This window comes from Micromys minutus, assembly GCF_963924665.1.
Source record: "Micromys minutus genome assembly, chromosome: 3".
NCBI classification, from domain to species: domain Eukaryota; kingdom Metazoa; phylum Chordata; class Mammalia; order Rodentia; family Muridae; genus Micromys; species Micromys minutus.
In genome coordinates this window covers 43,766,280-43,774,178 of record NC_137972.1, presented here as the reverse complement: position 1 = coordinate 43,774,178, position 7,899 = coordinate 43,766,280, and positions in this window count along the sequence as shown.

The following is a 7,899-nucleotide window of genomic DNA, read 5'->3' as shown; positions in this document are numbered from 1 at the left end:
ATGTTAAAAGTCTTGGAAATGTCAGGATCTCAAGGCTCATACTTAAACATAGTAAAAACAACATACAGCAAACCAGTAGCCAACATCAAACTAAATGGTGAGAAACTTGAAGCAATCTCATTAAAATTAGGGACTAGACAATGCTGCTCACTCTCTCTTTACCTATTCAGTATAGTATTGGAAGTGCTAGCCAGAGAAATCAGACAGCAAAAAGAGGTCAAAAAGATGCAAATTGAGAAGGAAGAAGTCAAAATATCACAATTTGCACATGATATGATAATACATTTAAGTGATCTCTGAAATTCCTGTTCCTCCATTCTAAAAGTATTCTCTCTCTCTATTTTAGAACACTCCATACAAGGTCCCTCACTTTTAGGTCTGAGAATATCTCACCTCCCAGTTCTCTGGTACATTCTAGAATGTTCCCCCAACCTCAACCTCCCAAGGTTGCCTATTTCCATTCTTTCTGCTGGCCCTCAGGGATTTAGTTCTGTTCCTCCTCCCCCTAATACCTGATCATGCTGCCCTCATTGCCTCCCTGTTGCCTTTCCCACCTAGGTCCCTTCATTTCTGCCTCCTCTTGTGGTTATATTTTTCCCTCTTAAATACATTTGGGGCATTCCTCATTTGATCCTGTTTTGCTTCTAAGCCTTCTAGAGTTCTGTGGATTGTATCCTGGGAATTCTGTATCCCCTCCTTTTTTTTTTTTTTTTTTTTTTTTGCTAATATCTACTTATTTGTGAGTATATACCATGCGTATCCTTTTGGGTCTGAGTAACCTCACTCATGATAATATTTTCTAGTTCCATCTATTTGCCTGCAAAACTCAGGATGTCCTCATTCTTAATGGTGTAATAGTAATATGTTGTGTAAATGAACCATTTTCTGTATTTATTCTTCTTTGTGGGATTTCTCAGTTTTTTTCCAGCTTCTGGGTATCATCACAAATGAGGCCACTAGGAACATAGAGGACCATGTGCTCCTGTGGCATGGTGGGGCATCTTTTGTGTATATGCCCAACAGTGTTATAGTTGGGTCTTCAGATAGATCTATTTTTAATTTTCTGAGGAATCCACACATTGATTTCCAGAGTGGTTGTGCCAATTCACACTCCCACCAGCAATGGAGGGGCATTTTTCCTCCATATCCTTGCCAACAAATGTTGTCATTTGAGGTTTTGATCTTAGCCATTCTGATTGGTGTAAGGTGGTATCTCAGGGTAGTTTTGATTAGTATTTCCCTGATCACTATGGATTTGAACATTTTTTTAACGTGCTTTTCAGCCATTTGAGATTCCTCTGTTGTGAAATCAGTTTAGTTTTATATCTCATTTTTTTTTTTTTTTTTGGATCGGGTTATTTTGTTTTTTAATGGTTAGCTTCTTGAATTCTTTACATATTTTGGATTATTAGCCCTCTATTAAATGTGGGGTTAGTAAATCATTATTTTTATTTTACATCATGCATAGGTATTTGTGTGCATTTGCACAAGTGTCTATTTAAATTAAAGATACTGGATCACCTGGAGCTGAAGTCACAAATGGTTGTGAGCCACTTGATGTGGTGCTGGGAACCTAATTCATGTCATTAAGTATAGTAGCAAATACACTTAACTATGGAGAGGTCTCCCAGCCCTATAAATATCTTATGCAAATGTGATTGTGTCCCTCTCTTTTTATTACCTCTGTAGATTTGTGTTTTACTTTTAATTTTCTTGAATTTCTCTTTATATCTTTCTTCTCTCAATTTTTTTTTTTTTTTTTTTTTTTTTTTTTTTTTTTTTGTGAAACCAGAATCCTCATTCAACCTCTGGTAAAGCAACAAGATGTATGTGTTAATTGTATTGTGTTTTGTGTGTGTGTGTGTGTGTGTGTGTTTCTCAATACTAGAATTCATATCTATTTCCTAATTCCCATCTCTCTCTGTTTTAGTTCATTCTCTCAATATTATGACCATTTTCATTCAAATGGATGGTGTCTCTTTAAGTCCATTTACTATATCAGGGCTGCTGTTTACTTTCTAGGAGCTCCTACATTCTCCTGCAAACTTGTTATTATCTTTAATAACCGTGATTGACATCAGGCTTCACAATCATCTCCCTGAAATACTTGTTAAGTTTACATTTCCTTACCTTATTGAGTCAAGCCATACCCAGGAAATATTTTAAAAAATAGAATATGAGAAGAAACATTATTCTATGTGGTTCTTATAGAGGCATGCATGTATATTAGTGTGATCAGATATGCATGTGTGACACATAGTAGGTTAGTTAACTCTTAACACTTGACCAACTAGAAGATGTTCAGGGAAAGATCTACTTTTTCACAGATTAGTTCTATGCCCTCCACTTCCATTAAGCCAAGCTTCTGACATTTATATATTAGAAAGGTCCAGGGTTCCTAGCACAATACCATTTTTCCACATTTTATGCAGTATGATTGAGATATTAACAATGAAGCCCAAGAACCATGATATTCCCCCATCTGTAATCAGTGAATTCCTCTTTTACCCACTCAGAAGAATAAAATACATATTGGTAAGAAGCCAGCATTATCTACATAAAACAACATTCTAGAACAAAGCAATCCATCTGACAGGCTAGCCTACTACCTGTACTAGCAAATGAAGTTTGATTCTAAGACATAGTTATATATGTCTGTCATTATATATGAAACCACCTGTATTATGACAATTACACTGAGTTGAGTAAATGAAGTAGACACCAAAGACCACAGGATCCTCAATTCTAAAATGGTCATATTCTAGCATTTCACTGAGAGAGAAAAAAAGAATTACTTCATTAATAACTCAGAAGAGGCTGACACATCAAGAATTTCCTTGGTTATATGGGTAATTTTATGTCTTCTTTTTTACTGTTAAATGAGAGAAATAAAAAGTAGCTTATTTGAGCCACGAGCTAACAAGATCTCTTATGGGACAACTAGGTTGCTGCAGAAAAATGCATGTATTGAGCCCACTTATGAGCCACTCAGGTATTATAAAAGCCTGTGCTGAGATGAACATGCTGAATGTACACAAAACTAGTATATAGTTTGTAACAATAATACTAGTGGCTTACAATACTAATATCATGAATTAGGACATTGGGTAAATGAGTGCTTGTTCATTGACATGAGTGAACACATTTTTAGAAAGAACGTCAACCTCTTGGGTTGTGTAATAATTTAACACATTTTGAACTAAAAGAGGATGTACTGGTGAATAGTGGTTCAGTTGGTAGAGCACTAGCCTATAATGCAAGAGAATATGGATTTTATCTCTAACAACATATGCTAATAAAACTAGGTGTCACACACGTAATCTCATTATTGGGGAAATTGAAGGGATTCCATAATTTAAGGCCATCTTAAGCTAGAGCTCAAGTTTTGAGGCCAGTCTAGGCAACATAGGACCTTGTCCTACAGCAAACAAACACAAACAAACAAAAGCTTTACTTCTACTAACTAGATGTTTTGAATAGTCACATGTAAAAGTGGGCTGATAATTATTAATATCTATGGATTATTGTGGGAAAAATAGCTATTACAACCCACTGAACAGTAAGAACCTCTGCAGTAATCCATCAAAGCAACATTGAGCTAAAGGCATTCAAGTTGGCTATTTTATCACAAGCAGAATAACTGGCTTCACAAGACATCTAGATGAGCATACCATAAGGTTGACCCCAAGATGGGAATCAAATTAGTTCTGGTCTTTGTGTGTTGTCATTCTCAATAGATGGCTTCCTTGTCAAAACCTAAAAAGATAACACCAGTCTCAATGACATTTTCATTTTCAGTAAGTAATGGTGAGGACTCATTTCATTGTCCTTGGATTTCCAAACCTAGAAATCCCACTCACTTCTTCCTCCTAGCAGACTGTGCACATATGTATCTGTTCTCAGGAACATAGCAAATAGGATTTTTACTGGGGGAGTCATGTAGTTGGGAGATAACATCACTTACGGAAGCCAGAATGGACTTGTGAAGCAGCATGCAGTTTCTACCACAAACATTAACCTAGGTGAAAATGTGAGTTTTACATCAATTGACAATCTGATATTCTCCATTATCTTTATTTCTGGATCACTGAGCCATAAAATTGCATGCATATGCTGAGAACTGTATCACACTGAGACAGTTAAGATGTGAAATCCTTACAAGGATCTAAAAAAGCAGGGGTATGGACCTAAGAGCAGGGGAAAGACTGCAGTGCAGAAATTAACCACGGGAGGCGCCAGCAGAAGTTAGTCAATAGGCAATGGATGCACAAAAAACTGTTGGAAGAAAATGGAAGGATGGAAAGACACAAAGGCTGGTGTAGGATGTACACTATACAGTCACAAGAAAAGGCCAGGGAATCTGACTCTAGGGAAGAAAAAGAAAACGCTCAAGTGGAGGGAGATGAAACCCTAGAAATAGTGAAAATGCTATAGAGTGATACAAAGAAAACCTTTTCCTCCTCCTTTAAAAATGTGTAGTACTGGCTGGAAAAGTAGTTGCTATAATGAATACCTGATTTTAGTTCCTGTATCTCTTTTCATAGCGGGCTGTGGTGCCCTGCAAATATAATCCCAGAACTGGAGAGGCTGAGGGCTTGATGCTCAACCAATTTAGCTCTATTAACAGTGAGAGATCTGACACATGTTCATGAAACTGTACTGGGACAGTATTTACTCAACTCAGTACCATTTACCTTGTGGGACTTTTAGACAGAGCCCACAGCAGATAGGATTTAAGAAGCAAGTGAGCCACAGAGACTATCAATCAAATATGTACTTGTTCCTATCCTAAGCTCAGCTTGCATTAAATCTGTTGAGTTAAAAATTCACAGGAGTCTCCAAAGTACAGCGTCTGGCTGTATGTTCTTGCTCTGACTTTAAACAAAAATCAATGTCAGGCAACAGTCATTGCATATCAAGTAACAGAAGCTCTGTGTTGTGGGACTAAGACCGAGGGGCAACATTTGAAAAACCTACTAAATGTCTCAGAGCCAGACAAATACACCTGGACAGGAGTCCCTGTTATCCTCTAATATACTGGTGCTAAGAGGTAGCAGAAAGAAGAGCACTCAGGAATCAGGCTCTTTCCAACTGACAGCAGACTCTACAGGAACAAGAGTCTTTTGAAAAGCCCTCTGGTTTAGTGAAGACATTCAGTGTAATGTAATGGCAAGACCATGTGATGCCAAGACTACATTTCTGGGAAATGACGGAAGGAAGCAGACAGAACAGCTTGGAAACAAACACACTTTTTGGCTGCAGACATAAGTGGGCTGTGTATTGGTTTATACCTACAACCCATGACTGTGCATCTAAACTGTCCTAGCTCCTGCTCCATGACATTTACTTCTTGGAATTTACCCATGATCTCATCATCTTTTTCCTTGCTATGGTCATGGCCTCCTAATAGCTTTTATTCTTACTCTCACAATGTATACCAAAAACAAAATAAACAGACTTCAATTTTTAAATGCAAATTCTCTTTTTGACTGTTTGAAGCTTAATATTATTCAGTAGCTTCTTAATCAGGATTAAAAAAAAACAAAACCTCAAGTCTGAACCTCAGTCTCCGGCCCCCAGAGACGCAGCTCTGTGGGTGCTTCATTCAACCCCACAGTGATGACATGTCACCTCTGCTCACATGCTTTTTCCACCTGGAGTTCTTTTATTCTCCACTTCAGATCCCAGAGAGCACTAGTCCCTTCTCCACTTTTTCATATAGCAAATGTTTCCCTATTCTTGAGTCTTACTTTAAATGTCAGTTTCTGGAAAAATAATACTTGTCTGATTTGGCGTGTTTTCTTTGTTAAAACCATCAGTATGCCTATGTCCCTTTGTAGGGTATGTCTTATTCTGAAACACTTTGGATTGCTCTGTAAAATTATTAAGCTCCACAGAATTTGAAAACACACTTATCTCATTAAAGCACGTTTGACAGTGTCTGGCATTGCCACTGAGTCAGAGAGTAAATGCTTGAATGAATGAATAAATAAAGACTTTTACCAAATGGACTACAGAAGATTAGTTTGCCACCAATATTTCATCTTTATGATTACTGCATTGCCATTGTAGAATGTTTTAGGCAGAAGTGAACCAAATTTAGACAGGTAAATATAAAGATTATTTTTCGGAAGAGAACTGATCACTAGTAGGAGGATAATAACTGTTAATAACATTGAATAATTAGTCATACCCTGTAGTACAACAAAGAACTTTATAGTGAGTTCTTCTTGGTTCCTCAGCTTTGGGGATGGCCGACCCAAGAGTGAAAGGTGATTCCTAACAGCTAATTCCCATTGTTTCCTGGAAAGTTTGTGTCTGCTTAGAACATACTTAAGTTGGCAAAATTTATACTGAGATTTAGGAATCCTGCCGCTTTAAGTAATGTTTTCTTTGCTTTCATTAAACTATGATCAAATTACCACTAAGAAGAACTCAATTTAGATTGTGAATATAGCAAGACACCAGAATCACAAACAATGTTTTGTGTAAAAATGTATCTATCACTGTGCTTGATGGTACATCTAAAGAATTTTCTTACCATGAGTATGACACTGTCTGCTCCATAAGACAACACAATGTGAAAATTTGTCACCTATCATGTAAATTTCTCAAAACTCACAGGGGTTCCATTAGTGCAGTTTCTTATAAACTACCTTAATAAGTTTCTAATTTCTGAAAGCATTTCTTTGACTTTAAAAGTTGTGTACATTTCCTTCTGAAGAGAATGAATGGGAATCCAAAAGTAAGGTATCATTTCAAAATGGGACAGATATTTGTCTGTAGAAAGGTCAATATGCCAGGTGGATTAAAATAGATATAAGTTTGCAATGAAACATCTGGTAGATTGAGTTAATCTTATGATTTTTCTCATTGGTATGCAATGTGTTGCATGTTCATGGGGAATTATGCTCATGTGTTGCTTTGGATACCCTATGTTGACACAGAGAGTCTTCCTGTTACTGCTCTGCATGCGAGGCACTGAGGTATGGTCTTTCAGTTCAATCCGGAGGATCCTGATTACACTAGTCTGGCTAGATAGATTATATGACTAGACTTATTCTTACATTTATTTAGAAAAATGTTTTCCTATTACTGAAGAATGCAGAAAAACACTTGCAGATTCAGTTTGTGCCATAACATTCTTGATCAACAGCGTTTTACATTAAAAATGACAATTCATCTTCAATAAATAACCAATATTTTGAGTTTTCAAACAATACTGAGCTGTCAAGAAATAACATTTGTGTTTCTTGAGTGATAGGACTTAGTTTCACTCAAGATAGTGATAGTGATAGGACTTATTTAACTACCTAAATAATAACAAATTGCAATTTTAAAATTTTCTGTCTTAATTAGTGGTATTTTCATGGGTATTTGTTAGGCAAACAGATATATTAAAAACATATATATATATATATATATATATATATATATATATATATATATATAATGATATTTTTAATGCATATATCTGTGTAATTGTTATGGTTTCTACATAAAAAATATAGTCACTGATGAATCGAGGTAATTCTTTACTTTAATCCGAGGCGTTTTAATATTTGTTATTGCCTGAACAGTATCAGGATAATTTTCAACAAAATGTAAAATGGAAATGGCAAGTACAGTATCTTTGTGGTTTTTCAGACGTAGGGAAAATCCATTAGTCCTTTATCATTAAATATGATTTAGTCCATGAGTTTTTCATATGCAGAACATTTTTAATAGCACATATTTATGGTAAACTCAGAAAATGGAATAGTTTATTTAATTTACTGAGAAAATAAATTTGGAAACATAGGATTCCAAATGTCATTTAAAGAGTGGCAGGATATCCCCAAAGAATAATTTAGTGGACTTGGCTTTTTTTTCCTGCAAAGTGTATAGTACAGATATAGA